The following is a 21,735-nucleotide window of genomic DNA, read 5'->3' as shown; positions in this document are numbered from 1 at the left end:
CATTTACCAAGATCAAACGACCCATTTTATGAATTTAAAGATTTTAAGAATTTATAGTTCTAAGCAGAACCAATCCCTTACCCTACCTCTTAATGCATGAAGTATAAATTTCTGCTGCACCTAATTATATCTTATCACTTTTTATTGCCAGATATCCATTAGTAGATTTTTAACATTTTTAGCGTAACTATATGTATATGACCAGTCATAAATAACAGTCATATTTATTGTGTGATATGTATGCATATTTTAAACATATTTTTTAGTATTAAAATATATAAATTGTTATATTCATATCAAGTCTAATTGTGTTTTGTGTCCACTTTATCTGTTATAACTTATACAAGAATTCAATCTATGATTTCAGTATTTATATTATTTTACATATACCATCTAGATGGTTTATAATTATTAGACCTAATCCCCGTAGCTGTTAGCGCACCTACACATATTTTTCTTATTTTTTCACAATATTATGAATAGGTAGTGATGTGGAATTAACTAATAGGTCACAACATGATGAAAGTTATATTTTACTTTAATTTATTCTATTGCATTTATTTTATCTTAGTTAGCCGTTTGGGTTACTAACCATTAGTGATTTATGGCCAATTTCATAATTATATAATTATGGTGATATCCTTACCATATTAAAGAAGCCACAGAACACTAAGGACGATACCGGAATTGACAAACCGCATAGACGGCAATACCGGAAGTGATGTCGACAGTTAGACGTCACTTCTGGTTTGCCAATCTTACATATTATGGCAATATTAATAGTATAAGGAAATAACCACACAGTACTATTTATAGAGAGCACACATCTGGTACTTGTGAACATTAATGATAACGTGGGGTTATAGAACGATCTGATTGCAGTTGCCATAAAACGGAAAGTAAACATAAGGAAGGTATCACTTCCGGTTTTCCAACGAACACTGTACAACATTTTGGCGCCAAAATAACGGTGATACTGATTGGACATGCATAGCTATATATGAAGCTACCATATTATATAGTACACCATATTATAGTCTTGATAAAGGCCTTAAAGAGGGCCGAAACGCGTTGACATTTATGGTAAGCTTCACTCTGATTAATTATATAATATTTTAGCATTATTGAACTATGTTTTATTTCTTTTATCCATAGGAATAAACATTTAAGCAGTTTAAGGGAAAAGCTTTGGAGGAAACTGGACTTTTTCTTCAACATTTTTTGACTTTTAAATTTCCACTAAGAGGTTTTATAACTAAGAGGGAACATCTTACTCAGATCAGATCAGATCAGCTCAGCATTGGAACATATAACACATTTGGTGTTCACTGTCATTTTATTATTATCATTTTCATCCAATTTTTGCACTTTTTACCAGAACTTTTTCACTTGCACATCATTTTTATTTTTATTTTATTTTTCATATAGTCATTTTTATTTTTATCTTTTCATATAGATATCTAAATTTTTTGCACATAACGTTTTTACTCGTCCCCACATTTTTTCTGTGTGGCACACAATATCCCTCAAGGAAATAACGTTTCTCACAGTCCTATTTATTGGATCAGGAACACGTTAATGGACAAATATTAGACTTATTGGACTAAACATTTCTCATGCAAAAGTAGGATAACACTACATCATCTGGATTTGATATGCATTTTTGTAGAAGGTTTTAAGTTTTAACATTATCATTGTTATCTTAGTTATAACACTCTCATTGTTATCTCCTTTTTAATCATTTTAACTGTAACCTATTAGGTTTTTGTTACATGGATCCATGTTTTTTATGTATTGTCTAATAAATGTAAACACTCTTTTATATAAGTATCTGTCCTTTGCCTGCACTATAGGCGCTCCTTGTATCTAAGCCATTTCTGTATTTAACTTTATTGGGTCAGCTAGGGACCCTATTTTAAGGAGCTACAAGGAATTTCATTTGTTAACAGCGCTGTGAGACACACCAATTAAAAACCAAGGCCTAGATTTAGAGTTCGGCGGTAGCCGTCAAAACCAGCGTTAGAGGCTCCTAACGCTGGTTTTGGGCGCCCGCTGGTATTTGGAGTCAGTGATTAAAGGGTCTAACGCTCACTTTTCAGCCGCGACTTTTCCATACCGCAGATCCCCCTACGCCATTTGCGTAGCCTATCTTTTCAATGGGATCTTTCTAACGCTGGTATTTAGAGTCGTTTCTGCAGTGAGCGTTAGAGCTCTAACGACAAAATTCCAGCCGCCTGAAAATAGCAGGAGTTAAGAGCTTTCTGGCTAACGCCGGTTTATAAAGCTCTTAACTACTGTACCCTAAAGTACACTAACACCCATAAACTACCTATGTACCCCTAAACCGAGCTCCCCCCACATCGCCGCCACTCGATTAAAATTTTTAACCCCTAATCTGACGACCGCCACCTACGTTATACTTATGTACCCCTAATCTGCTGCCCCTAACCCCGCCGACCCCTGTATTATATTTATTCACCCCTAACCTGCCCCCCACAACGTCGCCGCCAGCTACTTACAATAATTAACCCCTAATCTTCCGACCGCAAATCGCCGCCACCTACGTTATCCCTATGTACCCCTAATCTGCTGCCCCTAACACCGCCGACCCCTATATTATATTTATTAACCCCTAATCTGCCCCCCTCAACGTCGCCGACACCTGCCTACACTTATTAACCCCTAATCTGCCGAGCGGACCTGAGCGCTACTATAATAAAGTTATTAGCCCCTAATCCGCCTCACTAACCCTATCATAAATAGTATTAACCCCTAATCTGCCCTCCCTAACATCGCCGACACCTACCTTCAATTATTAACCCCTAAACTTCCGATCGGAGCTCACCGCTATTCTAATAAATGGATTAACCCCTAAAGCTAAGTCTAACCCTAACACTAACACCCCCCTAAGTTAAATATAATTTTTATCTAACGAAATTAATTAACTCTTATTAAATAACTTATTCCTATTTAAAGCTAAATACTTACCTGTAAAATAAATCCTAATATAGCTACAATATAAATTATAATTATATTATAGCTATTTTAGGATTAATATTTATTTTACAGGCAACTTTGTAATTATTTTAAACAGGTACAATAGCTATTAAATAGTTAAGAACTATTTCATAGCTACCTAGTTAAAATAATAACAAATTTACCTGTAAAATAAATCCTAACCTAAGTTATAATTAAACCTAACACTACCCTATCAATAAAATAATTAAATAAACTACCTACAATTACCTACAATTAACCTAACACTACACTATCAATAAATAAATTAAACACAATTGCTACAAATAAATACAATTAAATAAACTAGCTAAAGTACAAAAAATAAAAAAGAACTAAGTTACAGAAAATAAAAAAATATTTACAAACATAAGAAAAATATTACAACAATTTTAAACTAATTACACCTACTCTAAGCCCCCTAATAAAATAACAAAGCCCCCCAAAATAAAAAATTCCCTACCCTCTTCTAAATTAAAAAAGTTACAAGCTCTTTTACCTTACCAGCCCTGAACAGGGCCCTTTGCGGGGCATGCCCCAAGAATTTCAGCTCTTTTGCCTGTAAAAGAATAAATACAATACCCCCCCCCCCCAACATTACAACCCACCACCCACATACCCCTAATCTAACCCAAACCCCCCTTAAATAAACCTAACACTAAGCCCCTGAAGATCTTCCTACCTTGTCTTCACCATACCAGGTTCACCGATCCGTCCTGGCTCCAACATCTTCATCCAACCCAAGCGGGGGTTGGCGATCCATAATCCGGTCCAGAAGAGGCTCCAAAGTCTTCCTCCTATCCGGCAAGAAGAGGACATCCGGACCGGCAAACATCTTCTCCAAGCGGCATCTTCGATCTTCTTCCATCCGGTGCGGAGCGGGTCCATCTTGAAGCAGGCGACGCGGATCCATCCTCTTCTTCCGATGTCTCCCGACTAATGACGGTTCCTTTAAGGGACGTCATCCAAGATGGCGTCCCTCGAATTCCGATTGGCTGATAGGATTCTATCAGCCAATCGGAATTAAGGTAGGAATTTTCTGATTGGCTGATGGAATCAGCCAATCAGAATCAAGTTCAATCCGATTGGCTGATCCAATCAGCCAATCAGATTGAGCTCGCATTCTATTGGCTGTTCCGATCAGCCAATAGAATGCGAGCTCAATCTGATTGGCTGATGGGATCGGCCAATCGGATTGAACTTGATTCTGATTGGCTGATTCCATCGGCCAATCAGAAAATTCCTACCTTAATTCCGATTGGCTGATAGAATCCTATCAGCCAATCGGAATTCGAGGGACGCCATCTTGGATGACGTCCCTTAAAGGAACCGTCATTAGTCGGGAGACATCGGAAGAAGAGGATGGATCCGCGTCGCCTGCTTCAAGATGGACCCGCTCCGCACCGGATGGAAGAAGATCGAAGATGCCGCTTGGAGAAGATGTTTGCCGGTCCGGATGTCCTCTTCTTGCCGGATAGGAGGAAGACTTTGGAGCCTCTTCTGGACCGGATTATGGATCGCCAACCCCCGCTTGGGTTGGATGAAGATCTTGGAGCCAGGACGGATCGGTGAACCTGGTATGGTGAAGACAAGGTAGGAAGATCTTCAGGGGCTTAGTGTTAGGTTTATTTAAGGGGGGTTTGGGTTAGATTAGGGGTATGTGGGTGGTGGGTTGTAATGTTGGGGGGGGGGGGTATTGTATTTATTCTTTTACAGGCAAAAGAGCTGAAATTCTTGGGGCATGCCCCGCAAAGGGCCCTGTTCAGGGCTGGTAAGGTAAAAGAGCTTGTAACTTTTTTAATTTAGAATAGGGTAGGGAATTTTTTATTTTGGGGGGCTTTGTTATTTTATTAGGGGGCTTAGAGTAGGTGTAATTAGTTTAAAATTGTTGTAATATTTTTCTTATGTTTGTAAATATTTTTTTATTTTCTGTAACTTAGTTCTTTTTTATTTTTTGTACTTTAGCTAGTTTATTTAATTGTATTTATTTGTAGCAATTGTGTTTAATTTATTTATTGATAGTGTAGTGTTAGGTTAATTGTAGGTAATTGTAGGTAGTTTATTTAATTATTTTATTGATAGGGTAGTGTTAGGTTTAATTATAACTTAGGTTAGGATTTATTTTACAGGTAAATTTGTTATTATTTTAACTAGGTAACTATTAAATAGTTAATAACTATTTAATAGCTATTGTACCTGGTTAAAATAATTACAAAGTTGCCTGTAAAATAAATATTAATCCTAAAATAGCTATAATATAATTATAATTTATATTGTAGCTATATTAGGATTTATTTTACAGGTAAGTATTTAGCTTTAAATAGGAATAAGTTATTTAATAAGAGTTAATTAATTTCGTTAGATGTAAATTATATTTAACTTAGGGGGGTGTTAGTGTTAGGGTTAGACTTAGCTTTAGGGGTTAATACATTTATTAGAATAGCGGTGAGCTCCGATCGGAAGTTTAGGGGTTAATAATTGAAGGTAGGTGTCGGCGATGTTAGGGAGGGCAGATTAGGGGTTAATACTATTTATGATAGGGTTAGTGAGGCGGATTAGGGGTTAATAACTTTATTATAGTAGCGCTCAGGTCCGCTCGGCAGATTAGGGGTTAATAAGTGTAGGTAGGTGTCGGCGACGTTGTGGGGGGCAGATTAGGGGTTAATAAATATAACATAGGGGTCGGCGGTGTTAGGGCAGCAGATTAGGGGTACATAGGGATAACGTAGGTGGCGGCGCTTTACGGAGCGGCAGATTAGGGGTTAAAAAAAATATGCAGGGGTCAGCGATAGCGGGGGCGGCAGATTAGGGGTTAATAAGTGTAAGATTAGGGGTGTTTAGACTCGGGGTACATGTTAGAGTGTTAGGTGCAGACGTAGGAAGTGTTTCCCCATAGGAATCAATGGGGCTGCGTTAGGAGCTGAACGCTGCTTTTTTGCAGGTGTTAGGTTTTTTTTCAGCTCAAACAGTCCCATTGTTTCCTATGGGAGAATCGTGCACGAGCACGTTTTTGAGGCCGGCCGCGTCCGTAAGCAACTCTGGTATCGAGAGTTGCTTTTGCGGTAAAAATGCTCTACGCTCCTTTTTTGGAGCCTAACGCAGCATTTGTTTTAACTCTCGATACCAGAGTTAAATTTATGGTGCGGCCAGAAAAAAGCCCGCGGAGCGTTAACAGCCCTTTTACCGCCGAACTCCAAATCTAGGCCTAAATGTGTTAAAGGGGTTAATGAAGTCTGTGTTTGTGTTTTGCTATTGGATAGAGTGGTCTTTCTGAAAAGAGTTAGACAATATGAAAAAGCCATTTGTATATGGACATGAAGTGTATACTGGGCATGTTTGATCAATTGAGATTTTTAAAACTTTTAATATGTTTAAATTTATTAAGAAAAAAAAATGAGTTTTGGAAACATTTCTATCTAAAATAAAGAACAGTGCAAGATATACATTTTCATAAGAAGAAAATGGCCCAACTAATCTAATCGTCTATAATGGGAATATAACTTATCACACCAAAAGTGATGACGTTTTATAAAGATAGTGCAAAGCTGCAGAACTCATTGTACAGACGGTGATTTCACAAACCCACTTTGTCGGCAGAGATTTCCAAACCGCACTCTAACTGTACAGAACAAGGTTTCCCTTTTCCACATTTCTTAAACTGTAAGAATATTGTGGCTTTAAGCAAACAGTACTTATCTCACAATCATATAGACGTGATGGCAGAGATAAACCCCTATGCTACAGATGAAAATACTGTACTTTACAATCCCCAAAACTGTGCGTATGAAATAAAAACAAATGGCTAGATTACGAGTTTTGTCGGTAAAGCTGTGCGGTGCTAACGAGCAGTTTATGCTCACCGCCCACCTACAGACAGCGCTGATATTACGGGTTTTTACAAACCCGGCATTAGCCGCAGAAAAGTGAGCGGAGAGCAAAATTTAGCTCCACATCTCACCTCAATACCAGCGCTGCTTACGTTAGCGGTGAGCTGGTAAAACATGCTTGTGCACGATTTCCCCATAGGAATCAATGGGGGAGAGCCGGCTGAAAAAAACATAACACCTGCAAAAAAGCAGCGTTCAGCTCCTAACGCAGCCCCATTGATTCCTATAGGGAAAGAACATTTATGTCTACACCTAACACCCTAACATGAACCCCGAGTCTAAACACCCCTAATCTTACACTTATTAACCCCTAATCTGCCGACCCTGACATCGTCACCACCTACATTATATTATTAACCCCTAATCTGCCGCTCTGGACACTGCCGTCACCTACATTATACTTTTGAACCCCTAATCTGCTGCCCCCAACATCGCCGACACCTACATTATATTTATTAACCCCTTATCTGCCACCCCCAACGTTGCCGACACTATATAAAAGGTTTTAACCGCTAAAACTAAATCTAACCCTAATCCCCCCTAATTTAAATATAATTTAAATAAATCTAAATAAAATAACTACAATTAACTAAATTATTCCTATTTAAAACTAAATACTTACCTATAAAATAAACCCTAAGCTAGCTACAATATAACTAATAGTTACATTGTATCTATCTTAGGGTTTGTTTTTATTTTACAGGCAAGTTTGTATTTATTTTAACTAGGTAGAATAGTTATTAAATAGTTATTAACTATTTAATAGCTACCTAGTTAAAATAAAGACAAATTTACCTGTAAAATAAAACCTAGCCTAAGTTACAATTACACTGAACACTACACTATAAATAAATTCCCTAAATTAACTACAATTAAATACAATTATCTAAAGTACGGGAAAAAAACACTAAATTACAGAAAATAATAAAATAATTACATGTTTTTTAAACTAATTACACCTAATCTAATCCCCCTAATAAAATAAAAAAGCCCCCCAAAATAATAAAAAGCCCTACCCTATACTAAATTACAAATAGCCCTTAAAAGGGCCTTTTGTGGGGCATTGCCCCAAAGTAATCAGCTCTTTTACCTGAAAAAAATTACAATACCCCCCAACATTGAAACCCACCACCCACACACCCAACCCTACTCTAAAACCCACGCAACCCCCCCTTAATAAAACCTAACACTAACCCTTTGAAGATCACCCTACCTTGAGAAGTCTTCACCCAACTGGGCCGAAGTCCTCAACGAAGCCAGACGAAGTTGTCCTCGAGACGGGCAGAAGTCTTCATCCAAGCCAGGAAGAAGAGGTCCTCCAGATGGGCAGAAGTCTTCATCCAGGCGGCATCTTCTATCTTCATCTATCCGGCGTGGAGCGGGTCCATCTTCAAGACAACCGACGTTGAGCATCCTCTTCATCTGACGACTCCCAACGAATGAAGGTTCCTTTAAGTGACGTCATCCAAGATGGCATCCCTTCAATTCCGATTGGCTGATAGAATTCTATCAGCCAATCGGAATTAAGGTAGGAAAAATCCTATTGGCTGATGCAATCAGCCAATAGGATTGAACTTCAATCCTATTGGCTGATCCAATCAGCCAATAGAATGTGAGCTCAATCCTATTGGCTGATCCAATCAGCCAATAGGATTGAAGTTCAATCCTGGGTGGGTGAAGACATCTCAAGGTAGGGTGATCTTCAAGGGGTTAGTGTTAGGTTTTATTAAGGGGGGATTGGGTGGGTTTTAGAGTAGGGTTGGGTGTGTGGGTGGTGGGTTTTAATGTTGGGGGGGGGGGTATTGTACTTTTTTTTACAGGTAAAAGAGCCGATTACTTTGGGGCAATGCCCCGCAAAAGGCCCTTTTAAGGGCTGTTTGTAATTTAGTATAGGGTAGGGCTTTTTATTATTTTGGGGGTCTTTTTTATTTTATTAGGGGGATTAGATTAGGTGTAATTAGTTTAAAAAACGTAATTATTTTATTATTTTCTGTAATTTAGTGGGTTTTTATTTCGTACTTTAGATAATTGTATTTAATTGTATTTAATTTAGGAAATGTATTTAATTATAGTGTAGTGTTAGGTGTAATTGTAATTTAGGTTAGGTTTTATTTTACAGGTAAATTTGTCTTTATTTTAACTAGGTAGCTATTAAATAGTTAATAACTATTTAATAGCTATTCTACCTAGTTAAAATAAATACAAAGTTGCCTGTAAAATAAAAATAAACCATGAGATAGCTACAATGTAACTATTAGTTATATTGTAGCTATTTTAGGGTTTATTTTATAGGTAAGTATTTAGTTTTAAATAGGAATAATTTAGTTAATTGTAGTAATTTTATTTAGATTTATTTAAATAATATTTAAGTTAGGGGGGTGTTAGGGTTAGGGTTAGACTTAGATTTAGGGGTTAATAACTTTAATATAGTGGCGGCGATGTTGGAGTGGCAGATTAGGGGTTAATAAATGTAGGTAGGTGTCGGCGATGTTAGGGACGGCAGATTAGGGGTTAATAAAATGTAACTAGTGTTTGCGATGCGGGAGTGCAGCGGTTTAGGGGTTAATATATTTATTATAGTGGCGGCGATGTCCGGTTCGGCAGATTAGGGGTTAAAAATTGTATTCAAGTGTTTGCGATGTGGGGGGGCGTCGGTTTAGGGGTTAATAGGTACTTTATGAGTGTTAGTGTACTTTTAGCACTTTAGTTAAGAGTTTTATACTACGGCGTTAGCCCATAAAACTCTTAACTACAGACTTTCAAATGCGGTACCAGGCTTGACAGGAGAGGGTCTACCGCTCACTTTTAGAAAGACTCGTATTGAAAAAATAGGAAGACTCTCATTGAAAAATAGGAAGACTCTCATTGAAAAAATAGGATACGCAATTGACGTAAGTGGATTTGCGGTATACACCTGTACTTGCAAGGCTCGTAATACCAGCGGGCGTTAAAAAGCAGCGTTGGGACCTCTCAACTCTGTTTTTTAACCCTAACGCAAGACTCATAATCTAGCCGAAAGATATTAAGAGCACAATTGCTGAACACCATTTTTCAATGTTGCCGTTGTGATTTCCATTTTCTCATGTTTACTGTAGATCTAATGAATTTTATTAGATATTCGGTATGTGGAGCGGGATGCTGGAAAAAGTACATCACAACGATTACTTTTATAACTGCTCATAGCATGCAATATAACAATATTTGCAAGATTGTTTGCAAGCACTTTGGTTTTCTTGCAGCAGATGACAAACTAACCAATGTGGTTAGAAAAGGCCTGAGATGTTCATATAGGAGAAGTCTGACCATAGGTAATTTGCTTTCTCCTTCACAGCTTAAACCTATACATACACTGTGGAATGTATAAATGTGGGCATACACGCTGTAAACCTTGTGAATATATACAAATTACTAAAACATTCAGATCAGCATTCACTATCCAGGAGTTTGAGATTACAGGGCATATTTATTAAATGCCTGTTCGACATGATCCGATCAGCGGATCATGTCCGACAGACCTCGCTGAATGCGGAGAGCAATACTCTCTCCGTATTCAGCATTGCATCAGCAGCTCTTGTGAGCTGCTGGTGAAACGCCTGCCCCTGCAGATTCGCGACCAATGGGCCGCCAGCAGGGAGTTGTCAAACAACCCGATCGTACTCGATCGGATTGATTTGTGGCGATGTCTGTCCGCCCCCTCAGAGCAGACGGACAGGTTATGGAGCAGCGGTCTTCAGACTGCTGCTCCATAACTTGTGTTTCTGGCGAGTCTGAAGGCTCGCCATAAACACGAGGCTTCAAGCTCCATACGAGCTTGATAGATATGCCCCTAAATCTTGTCTTAACTGTAAAGCTTCTTACGTAATTTATCTCATTACTTGTGACAGCTGTCATCTCCAGTACATAGGGTTAACCACTAGGGACATATGTTCTAGAATGAGGGAACACTTCTCCACCATTAAGATTGAAACAGCAACTACACCTTTAGTTCAACATTTTTCAGGAACTCATAAGGGAAATGGTGTGCTATTAAAAAGGCTGTGCTGCCAGCTAGGGGAGGTGACCTTGATTAGCTTTTATCAAAGAGGGAAATGTTTTGGGTGTTCAAGTTAAAAACTAGAATATCATTAGGACTTAAAGGGACAGTATACTATACTATAAAATTGTTTTCCCCTTAATGTGTTTGCAATTACTTTTTTTACCAGCTGCAGAGCATAAAATGTATGAGATTTGCCTTTTTAAAGGCTTATTTGTGTATATGAAATAGCTGATTTTCTGCTTTGAAGCCACAACCTAATAAAATAGGATAACCCTTTGAGAAAGCCGTGCTAGACGGCGTAACATGTTAGGGATTTAGGGAAGTGGTGAGGAGTCAATGCAAACTCCTGTATTTTAGTTGCAGCAATAACTGGCAATCTTATATTAACCTACAAAACAAGATTGTAGAAATACAAGCTATACTTTATAGCCATATCTTATGAGAGGGATAATTTAATGAGACGCAAGTAATCGGATAAGCATTACTAAACTTGCGGCAATAGAGAAAAATAGTTACCGCATATAATGGATGTAAACAGAGGTGAATAACCAGCTGACTTACGATACTATGCCTAATTAGCAATTTGCAATAAAATTCTATCACAATTTTGCATTACAAACCTTATAGATATGCAAAGCGATATTTCAATGTTTTAACACTTGATGAAGCATTTTTGTGGTAGTTTAATAAAAAGCAGTGGCAATCATACAACTTTATACTGAACTAATCAGCCATTTGCTTCATAAGGACGGTGGTTTAGTTTGATATTGAAACACTTTGTAGCTATTCTTTGTAAGATCACCAGTAATTTCAGATTACAGACAAAGATAAACTAACCTATCCTTTACAAATGGAGGATAGATTCTCAAACCATTGCAAATACGAGGTATTACAACAAAATATATTAAAAAAACTCACCTAAAATATAGATTACTTTAAACTATATTATTATGCAAAACGTAGTATGGTTTAAAAACAACTTATCAAGCATCTTTGTCTTTCAAAAAACATTATACCTAATAAATGATTATATAATAGCATGGAAAATCTAATGTACAAAAATCATTTAATTATATAAAACACTCTTAATGTTTAATACTATACTGCTAATAGCAAAAACCAGCAGACTGCAAACCGTTGCTAATATTAAGCATTATTGTTCTCCATACAAACACAATACCAAAGGATTACATATTAGGATGCAAAACTTTATGTACAAAAATCATTTAAATAGATAAAACACGTCTAATGTGTAATACTATATTGCTAACAGCAGAAAACAGCAGACTACAAATTATTGCTAAAACAGATAAAACACGTTTGATGTGTAATACTATACTGCTAATAGCAGAAAACAGCAGACTACAAACTATTGTTAAAACAACAAAACATATTATCACAGACCACCCAGTACATATAAGAACAAGGAAATAAAGACTGATGTTTAACTAAGGATCAATAGCCTAATGGCAATTAGGTATCGCTACAAAAATATGGTCTAATGTTCAACAAACGATTCTTTTAATAGCTATGGTTAAAATAAATAAAACATACCATAACATATGACTAAAAAACAGCAGATTACTAATTATTGCTAAAACAAACCAAGTGCATCATTACTATAAACCATTGCATATATATATAAATATATACAAACAAGGAAACAAAAACTAATGTTTAACGAAGGATCTATAATCAAATGAGGATATATCAGATATCGCTATTAAAAGAAACACAATCTGATGCTCAATAGACGATCCTCTTAACAGCTTTTGTTAAAACAAATCAAGTCTACTACAACTAAAAATCCATGAGTATATACAAGAATAAAGAAACAAAGATCGATGTTCAACCAAAGATTAATAGCCAAATAATGTATACATCATGTATAGCTACTGAAGCAACACAGTTTGATGTTTAACAAACGACTACCAACTATTAGATGCTATACAATATATATACTATATATATTAGGATTCAATTCAACTACCCCAAATCCTGTATCTTGATGCAGTGCAATACCACAACATTTAAATATTTACACACATAAATATAACATAAATTAACAGCATATTTAGATAGTATTTGTGGTCAAGCAATAAAGATATATCTTTAACTCACTATTTGCCACTATTATAGGCACTTAGATATCAGTACCAAAACAAATACAAAGCAAGACTATAATACCCAATATAGATCTAATACTAATATACTGATAGTGAACCTCTAAACTATCCAATATGTGTAATCCATTGATTTCATTCTCTGAAATAGTGTATTCTACAATCTAATATATTATCAGAATAAGAAGCCAAACTATTGCTTGTGTTTTAAATTAATTTCGTTCCCGCATATTTTTAAGTAGTGTTTAAAGATTAAAAGTTAAGTTTTAAAATAAGATATTTTTGACACTGTCACCTTAGAGATCTGAACACCAATCAATAACTAAGTCTCTACAACTAGTAACAAACAACAATGCATTCAAACTTAGCTCTTGAGTGCTACAGATGTACTCTTCCAGTGGTTCTTGTTATAGCCACTAATAACCTGTAAAGTTTCAAAACAGTACATAGCACCATTGACTCAGACTTTTAACCAATCACGATTACTAACGTACATTAATGGTTATATATAGAGTTATTTAGAGCCTTTTTAATCCATAATTAGTAGTGCCATTGGTCTCTCTCTCCTTCTTTTTAACCCCTTAAGGACCACAATGTACCCTGTATGTCACTGGTCATTAAGGGTTTTTTCAGGACATAATAGCACAAGTCTAGAAGAACACACTATTAATGCCCTCCCTCCAGCAGGCTTTGTGGAATAGAGCAGTCTCGACGCTGGTGGCAAGACCGCGCTTTAAAACAACCAAGTCCCAAAAAAAGGCCAGTGACATACAGGGTACGTTGCTGGTCCTTAAGGGGTTAAACCTAACAAAATGGGTTGAGCTTGTAGGTGTAATCAGATCTTTATCACATTGTGTACATATATCTGCTTCTATATCTTATATCTGTCCAAAAACCAATCACCAATACTTGGAGAGAACAATGGAAAATTAACATTTTATTACCTTATCTCTTCTAGAATCCACTGGGAGTGTAATTTTTTTCTACTGGCTGTGTTAACACAGCTTGGCCTGGAGGCCAGAAACCTTTAGGATGGGTGTGGATACCACAGGCTAAATAAACTATTTGAAATGCCAATATAAGCGTAAAGGAAATACTTGTAACAATTTAATACACTCCAGCAGGTAAAGTGGATCATTGGGAACACATTTAAGGGGAGAAATTTTTTGAGTAAACTGTCCCTTTAACTCAAGTTATGATCTTATTAACTATTAGGAATAGATTCCCATTTTTGAACACACCCTCTTCTGAAATAATCTGATAAAATTAATGTACCTGTTGTTTTTTTGCTAAACTTTATTATGATGGATTAAATTGCATTATATAACTAGAAACATTTTGAATATGGATCACAGAAATGTATATCAAAGTGGTGCATAAAGAATGACACAGATATGGCATTATACATATACATTTGCATTTTTGGGATCCATGTTCAATACCTCTGGTTTCTTTGTCCTTCATGTATTTTACATATAAAATGTATATCTTCAGCCTACACTCCACGGTGGAATGTACATGATAATCTCTAAAATCACTGTGACTGATTACAGCTAATAGTTGGTCAAATCCTACTAGTAATATGAATTGTGTATATACATATATCTTATCTGTTTTTCTGCAAAGTGGATGTATATAATATTAATTTTTTGTATTTTTGTAATATGACATGTTTGAATCATGGGGGCTAAGATGTTTCCCTAAGCTGACAGATGAAAATGTTAATGAATTTGTGGGCATATTTAGTACTTGGATTTTAACCAATTAAGTAGTAGATGTGTGTTTAAATACCTTGAGCAAGTTGTTTTGTACAGGCTATGATTACGGCTTTTCTGCCAAAATGCGTAAGCCTAGCAGCTACGGGTTGATTTCGGTCCACCGCCTCAGAGCAGGCGGACAAGTTATGAAGCAACGGTCAGAAGTATATCAGAGCGCCAAGTATGGAGGCGGGGTCCTAATGGAGTCAAATATAAAACTTCGCTGAATAAAAAATTTGCTGAATAAAAAATTAGCTGAATAAAAAATACTTTACAATTTATTCTGAGAGTGTGAATACAATGTAAATAGTTTTTACATATACATATGAGTAGATTACAATTGATGGTCAGATAATCATGGATCCATGTACTGACAATTAACAATATATATTAACAATATATTAAAACATGTAAGCAATAAAAGTTCTCTAACAATAAAAGCTAATATAAATAAAAATAATGAAATATTATAATATCAATGCAATGAGAATGCTAATTCAAACGCTGATAACTGACAGAGGTTGATATCAGTTAGAATTAAAAAGTGTGTTGGCTTCGATAAACATGAAAATTGGCTTCTATCTGTATGTGAAAATACGTGATTACTCACAGCGATTCCGTATGGAGTGGACAATAGAATCTGTGTATATATACTAAAGTACCACAGTGTAAAATAGAAAATTGCAATGCTGCAAATGCGATATCAATGCTGCTGCTGATGTGTAAGTAAGAACATCTGCGATAAAGGGTTCTTAATAATTGCCTTGCAACATGAATCTATCTGTGCACATTTGTATAAAACGGTATACACGGTAAATTAAACCTTAGTGCGTGTACATAAGTGTTAGCCTGATACAGTTTTCTTAGTGCTGGTGTCTGAGTCCCACCAGAATATGAATCAAACACACATAAAAATAGTTGGATATGTGAAAAAAAAATTTTGTGGGATTGACAAGTCTAAAATTCGTGAAAAAATTCGTAAAAAAGAAAATTTTGTGAAAAAATCCTTTTGTGAAGCGAATTTTTTATTCAGCGAAGTTTTATATTTGACTCCATTAGGACCCCGCCTCCAAACTTGGCGCTCTGATATACTTCTGATTGTTCATTTTTCCTTGCTGACCACTAGGGGTCTCCACTATCAGAGCTAAGGGTCACCCACACAGTAGGCGCTCAGTTGATATTGTTTGTTTATGAAGCAATGGTCTTTAGACTGCTGCTTCATAACTTCTGTTTCTGGTGAGTCTGAAGGCTCGCCGGAAACAAGGGGCATCAAGCTCCGTTCAGAGCTTGATAATTCGGCCCCTTTGTGTGGTGAATTCAATGTGTCCATTTTGTTGCCAAAATAAAGTGCAAAACCTGTGGTCAGGAGGATTGTGACTTCTAAAGCCATTGCTGTCCATGCAACATATGGGTGTTTTTTCCTCTGTCTGCTCATATCCGATCTGAACTTTTCCCAGTACGGAAATGTTATCACTTGCATTATGATCATTCAGAACTTGACAAAATACTGATTGGGAGCAACAACAACAAAATGCAGATAAATAGGATCTGAAGGATTGGAATCAACCCCAAATTAATCTTCTGGCAATTATGATCTTGGAATACTTGAAATCCTTTAGAGAGTACAAATAGGAAGCGATGGAGCCAAGATGTGGTAGTAGAGACACCAAAAGTGAAACATAGAACCAGGCATCCTCAGAGGAAACAAAGGGACAAGCAGAAAAAATATATTAGGCCTGGGCTTTTCACTAAGTACTCACCTTAATGTATTTCAGACTGTTTTAGACATAATAAAATGTGTACTTCTTTAATACGAACCAAGAAGGTTTAATGTGTCAGGGCAAGGGCGGAATTACTATTGGTGCAGTAGGTGCAGTGGCCCCAGGGGCCAAGTTCTGGGTGGGCCCATAGCAGCCGGTCTATACATTTATGTGGTTATCTGTGTATAGATACTCATCATAATACTATGCAGCATACTCATCAGTGGAAATTCACATAATTATACAGTGCAGCAGGTTCACTATTAGTGTATAGATATGTTGTCATTATACAGCACAGCATATTCATCAGAGTATACATATTCCTTCTATTTATACAGAGTAGTGTACTCATCAGGGTATAGACACCCACATTAAATTATATAGCCCAGAACGACTATTATTGGTGTGTATGCATATCTATATAAAGTGCAACACTCTCATTATCAGTGGGTATGTATATCTATATATGTATATATAAAGTGCCACACTCTCATTATTGGTGTGTATGTATATCTATATATGTATATATAAAGTGCCACACTCTCATTATCAGTGGGTATGTATATCTATATATGTATATATAAAGTGCCACACTCTCATTATCAGTGGGTATGTATATCTATATATGTATATATAAAGTGCCACACTCTCATTATCAGTGGGTATGTATGATATCTCTCTCTCTCTCATCATACAGAAGCATGGATTTTATTATTATTGCTTATTACTTAGTTAACTTCAGGGGGCCCAAAAAATATTTACACAATGGCCCTTTGTTGAGTAGGTCCGCTACTGTGTCAAGTTTATATTAGGTTAACATCTTTTTAACCAACTACCACATTTTTTTCTGTACATTTGAGGACACCTTGTTTAGAAAAATTTAGAATAATAATGGAATAAGCACTGTTGAATATTGTATATTTCTATACTCCAACCGATGTCTCTAACTTGAAGAGGCAAAAGAAGTGAAAAGATATTGGCGCGCAAGTCTTACCCCTGCATAAACACTACTCTGTTCCCAAAATACAGTGTAGATAAAGATACAATGATAGAAAAACGTGTGAATGCGCTATACAGCACGGGGATAAGTTCCTTTGAAACAGTGACGTGCTGTCATAGGAGGCAGGGGAGGCAGTGCCTCCCCTGTCCTATGTGTGTAATTACACTCACTTTATTAATAATGTTAAAAAAATATATATTTTTTTTAATTTTATATATATATATTTTTTTAGGTTACCAAGGTACCCCCCTCCCCCCCACCTCCGCCGCCTGCCCCCTATAGAATTTGCCACCCAGTTGCACTTACGTCTCTGTCTGCAGCCTATACTGTTCCTTATAGAGGCTGCTCTCTAAGCAGCTGCCGGAGAGGGACGTCAGAGCTCAGCTCACTGCTCCATGTCTAAGTGCTGCTAGAGACTGCGTCACCCAGTGGCACTTAAGTCTCTTTGCAGGTCATACAGATCCTATTAGAGGCTGCTCTCTAAGCAGCTGCCGGAGTGTGACGTGAATGTCAGAGGCTCAGAGCTCACTGCTCTTGGAGGCGTGCTCCAGTAGGACTGGCGGGAATCAAGGACAAGAAGAGAGAAGAGACCGGAGAAGACAGAAGAGCTGAGTGCTGAGCCTGACAGTGCTGAGATGGACCTGCCCTGGATAATGGTAAGTAAAGTATTTTATTGCCCTGTTTGTGAGCAAGGCAGCCTACAGAACAGCAGCATGTGTACAGTCAGTGTGTGAGTACAAGTCTACAATAACAATCTAGAGAGAGTAAGTAAGTTACACTATGGTACTGTACTGGTGCTGGTGTAATTTTATTTTCTCAACTTTTTTTTTTCAACTTTTTTTTTTCTTGCGCCCCCCCCCGCCCCCCCCCCCCCCCCCCCCGCGGCCCCCCCACTGGTACATGACAGTTTTAAATCAGAGCATTGCCATGGTAACCTGGGACAACACTCTGATTTCAAACTGTCATTTCCTGCTGAGAGGGAAAGAAGCTGCCTTTGTGTGTGTAATGCAGTTGCCCGGTGCCGTAGTGTGAAGTGCTCAGTCAGACAGTGTCACCATGTCTAGCAGAGCTGCAGATTAAAGGTATGTGCACTGCTCAATTTGCTTGGTAATGGTATACCACTGCTGACTTCAGAACCTGCCTTCCATTTCATCCCCTGTGTCTCCCCCCCTCCCCTGTGTCTCCCCCCACCCCCCCCCTCCCCTGTGTCTCCCCCCCACCCTGTTTCTCTCTCTCCCCTCTGTCTCTCTCTCTCCCCTCTGTCTCTCCCTCTCTCCCCTCTGCCTCTCTCTCTCCACCCTCTGTCTCTCTATCTCCCCTCTCTCTCTCTCCCCTCTGTCTCTCTCTCTCCCCTCTGTCTCTCTCTCTCCCCCTCTGTCTCTCTCTCTCCCCCTCTGTCTCTCTCTCTCCCCTCTGTCACTCTCTCCCCTCTGTCACTCTCTCCCCTCTCTCTCTCTCTCTCTCTCTCTCTCTCCCCTCTGTCTCTCTCTCCCCTCTATCTATCTCTCTCCCCTCTGTCTCTCTCTCTCCCCTCTGTCTCACTCTTTCTCCCCTCTGTATCTCTCTTTCTCCCCTCTGTCTCTCTCTGTCTCCCCCCTCTGTCTCTCTCTCTCTCCCCTCTCTCTCCCCTCTGTCTCTCTCTCTCTCCCCCCCTCTGTCTCTCTCTCCCCCATGTCTCTCTCTCTCCCCCATGCCTCTCTCTCTCCCCCATGTCTCTCTCTCTCCCCCTGTCTCTCTCTCTCCCCTCTGTCTCTCTCTTTCCCCTCTGTCTCTCTCTCTCCCCTCTGTCTCTCTCTCCCCTCTGTCTCTCTCTCTCCCATCTGTCTCTCTCTCTCTCCCCTCTGTCTTTCTCTCTCTCTCTCCCCTCTGTCTTTCTCTCTCTCTCTCCCCTCTGTCTCTCTCTTTCTCCCCTCTGTCTCTCTCTTTCTCCCCTCTGTCTCTCTCTCTCTCTCTCCCCTCTGTCTCTCTCTCTCTCCCCCTCTGTCTCTCTATCCCTCCCCCTCTGTCTCTCTATCCCTCCCCCTCTGTCTCTCTATCCCTCCCCTCTGTTTCTCTATCCCTCCCCTCTGTCTCTCTCTCTCCCCTCTGTCTCTCTCTCTCCCCTCTGTCTTTCTCTCTCTCCCCTCTGTCTCTCTCTCTCTCCCCTCTGTCTCTCTCTTTCTCCCCTCTGTCTCTCTCTCCCCTCTGTCTCTCTATCCCTCCCCCTCTGTCTCTCTATCCCCTCTCTCTCTCCTCTTTCTCTCCCCTCTGTCTCTCTCTCTCCCCTCTGTCTCTCTCTTTCTCCCTCCCCCTGTCTCTCCCTTTCTCCCTCCCCCCTCCTTCTCTCCCTTTCTCCCTCCCCCTCTTTCTCTCTCTCTCCCCTCTGTCTGTCTCTCTCTCTCCCCTCTGTGTCTCTTTTTCTCTCTCTCCCCCTCTGTCTCTCTCTCCCCTCTGTCTCTCTCTCCACTCTATCTCTCTCTCTCTTTCTCCCCTCTGTCTCCCTCTCTCCCCTCTGTGTCTCTCTTTCTCCCTCTCCCCCTCTCTCCCCTCTGTCTCTCTCTCTCTCCCCCTGTCTCTCTCTCTTTCTCTCTCTCTCCCCTCTCTCTCTCTCTCTCTCCTCCCCCTGTCTCTCTCTCTCTCTCCCCCTGTCTCTCTATCTCTCCCCCTCTGTCTTTCTCTCTCTATCTCTCCCCCCTCTGTCTCTCTCTCCCCTCTGTCTCTCTATCCCTATCCCTCCCCCTATCTCTCTCTCTCTCTCTCTCTCTCTCTCCCCCTCTCTCTCCTCTCTGTCTCTCTCTCCCCCCTCTGTCTCTCTCTCCCCTCTGTCTCTCTCTCTCTCCTCTGTCTCTCTCTCTCTCCCCTCTGTCTCTCTCTCTCTCTCCCCTCTGTCTCTCTCCTCTGTCTCTCTCTCTCCTCTGTCTCTCTCCCCCTCCCCCTCTGTCTCTCCCTTTCTCCCTCCCCCTCTGTCTCTCCCTTTCTCCCTCCCCCTCTGTCTCTCTCTCTCCTCTGTGTCTCTCTTTCTCTCTCCCCCTCTGTGTCTCTCTCTCTTCTCTCTCTCTTTTTCTGTCTCTCTCTCTCTATCCATCTCTCTCCCCTCTGTCTCCCTCTCTCCCCTCTGTGTCTCTCTTTCTCCCTCTCCCCCTCTCTCCCCTCTGTCTCTCTCTCTCTCTCCCCCTGTCTCTCTCTCTTTCTCTCTCTCTCCCCTCTCTCTCTCTCTCCCCCCCCTGTCTCTCTCTCTCTCTCTCTCTCTCTCTCTCTCTCCCCCCCCTGTCTCTCTATCTCTCCCCCTCTGTCTTTCTCTCTCTATCTCTCCCCCCTCTGTCTCTCTCTCCCCTCTGTCTCTCTATCCCTATCCCTACCCCCCTCTCTCTCTCTCTCTCTCTCCCCCTCTCTCTCCTCTCTGTCTCTCTCTCTCCCCCCTCTGTCTCTCTCTCCCCTCTGTCTCTCTCTCTCTCCTCTGTCTCTCTCTCTCTCCCCTCTGTCTCTCTCTCTCTCCCCTCTGTCTCTCTCCTCTGTCTCTCTCTCTCCTCTGTCTCTCTCCCCCTCCCCCTCTGTCTCTCCCTTTCTCCCTCCCCCTCTGTCTCTCCCTTTCTCCCTCCCCCTCTGTCTCTCTCTCCTCTGTGTCTCTCTTTCTCTCTCCCCCTCTGTGTCTCTCTCTCTTCTCTCTCTCTTTTTCTGTCTCTCTCTCTCTATCCATCTCTCTCTCCCTGTCTCCCACCCCCTCTGTCTCTATCCCTATGTGTCTCATTCTCCCCCATGGTCTCTTTGTCTGTCTCTCTACCCTCTGTCTCTATTTGTCTCTCTCTCTCTCCTCTGTCTCTTTGTCTCTCTCTCCCCCTCTGTCTCTCTGTCTATCTCTCTCTCCCTGTCTCTCCCACCCCTTCTGTCCAATTTACATCTAATATCTAATTTCCTTCATTCTCTTGATATCCTTTGTTGAAAATCATATCTAAATATGCTCAGTAGCTGCTGATAGGTGGCTGCACAATAGATACCTCATGTGATTGGCTCACCCATGTACATTGCTATTTCTTCAACAAAGGATATCTAAAGAATGAAGGCATATCCTAGCCAGTGCCTCACCTGACTCTGACCTCACTGCATGTCACTGCTTTGAAACTGTGCGTCTGATTCTGATGAACCTTATATGTATATTCCACCACTTGGGAAACAAACTT

The sequence above is a fragment of the Bombina bombina genome, chromosome 8 (genome assembly GCF_027579735.1).
Source record: "Bombina bombina isolate aBomBom1 chromosome 8, aBomBom1.pri, whole genome shotgun sequence".
NCBI lineage: Eukaryota > Metazoa > Chordata > Amphibia > Anura > Bombinatoridae > Bombina > Bombina bombina.
Note: the sequence above shows the minus strand (reverse complement) of the source record.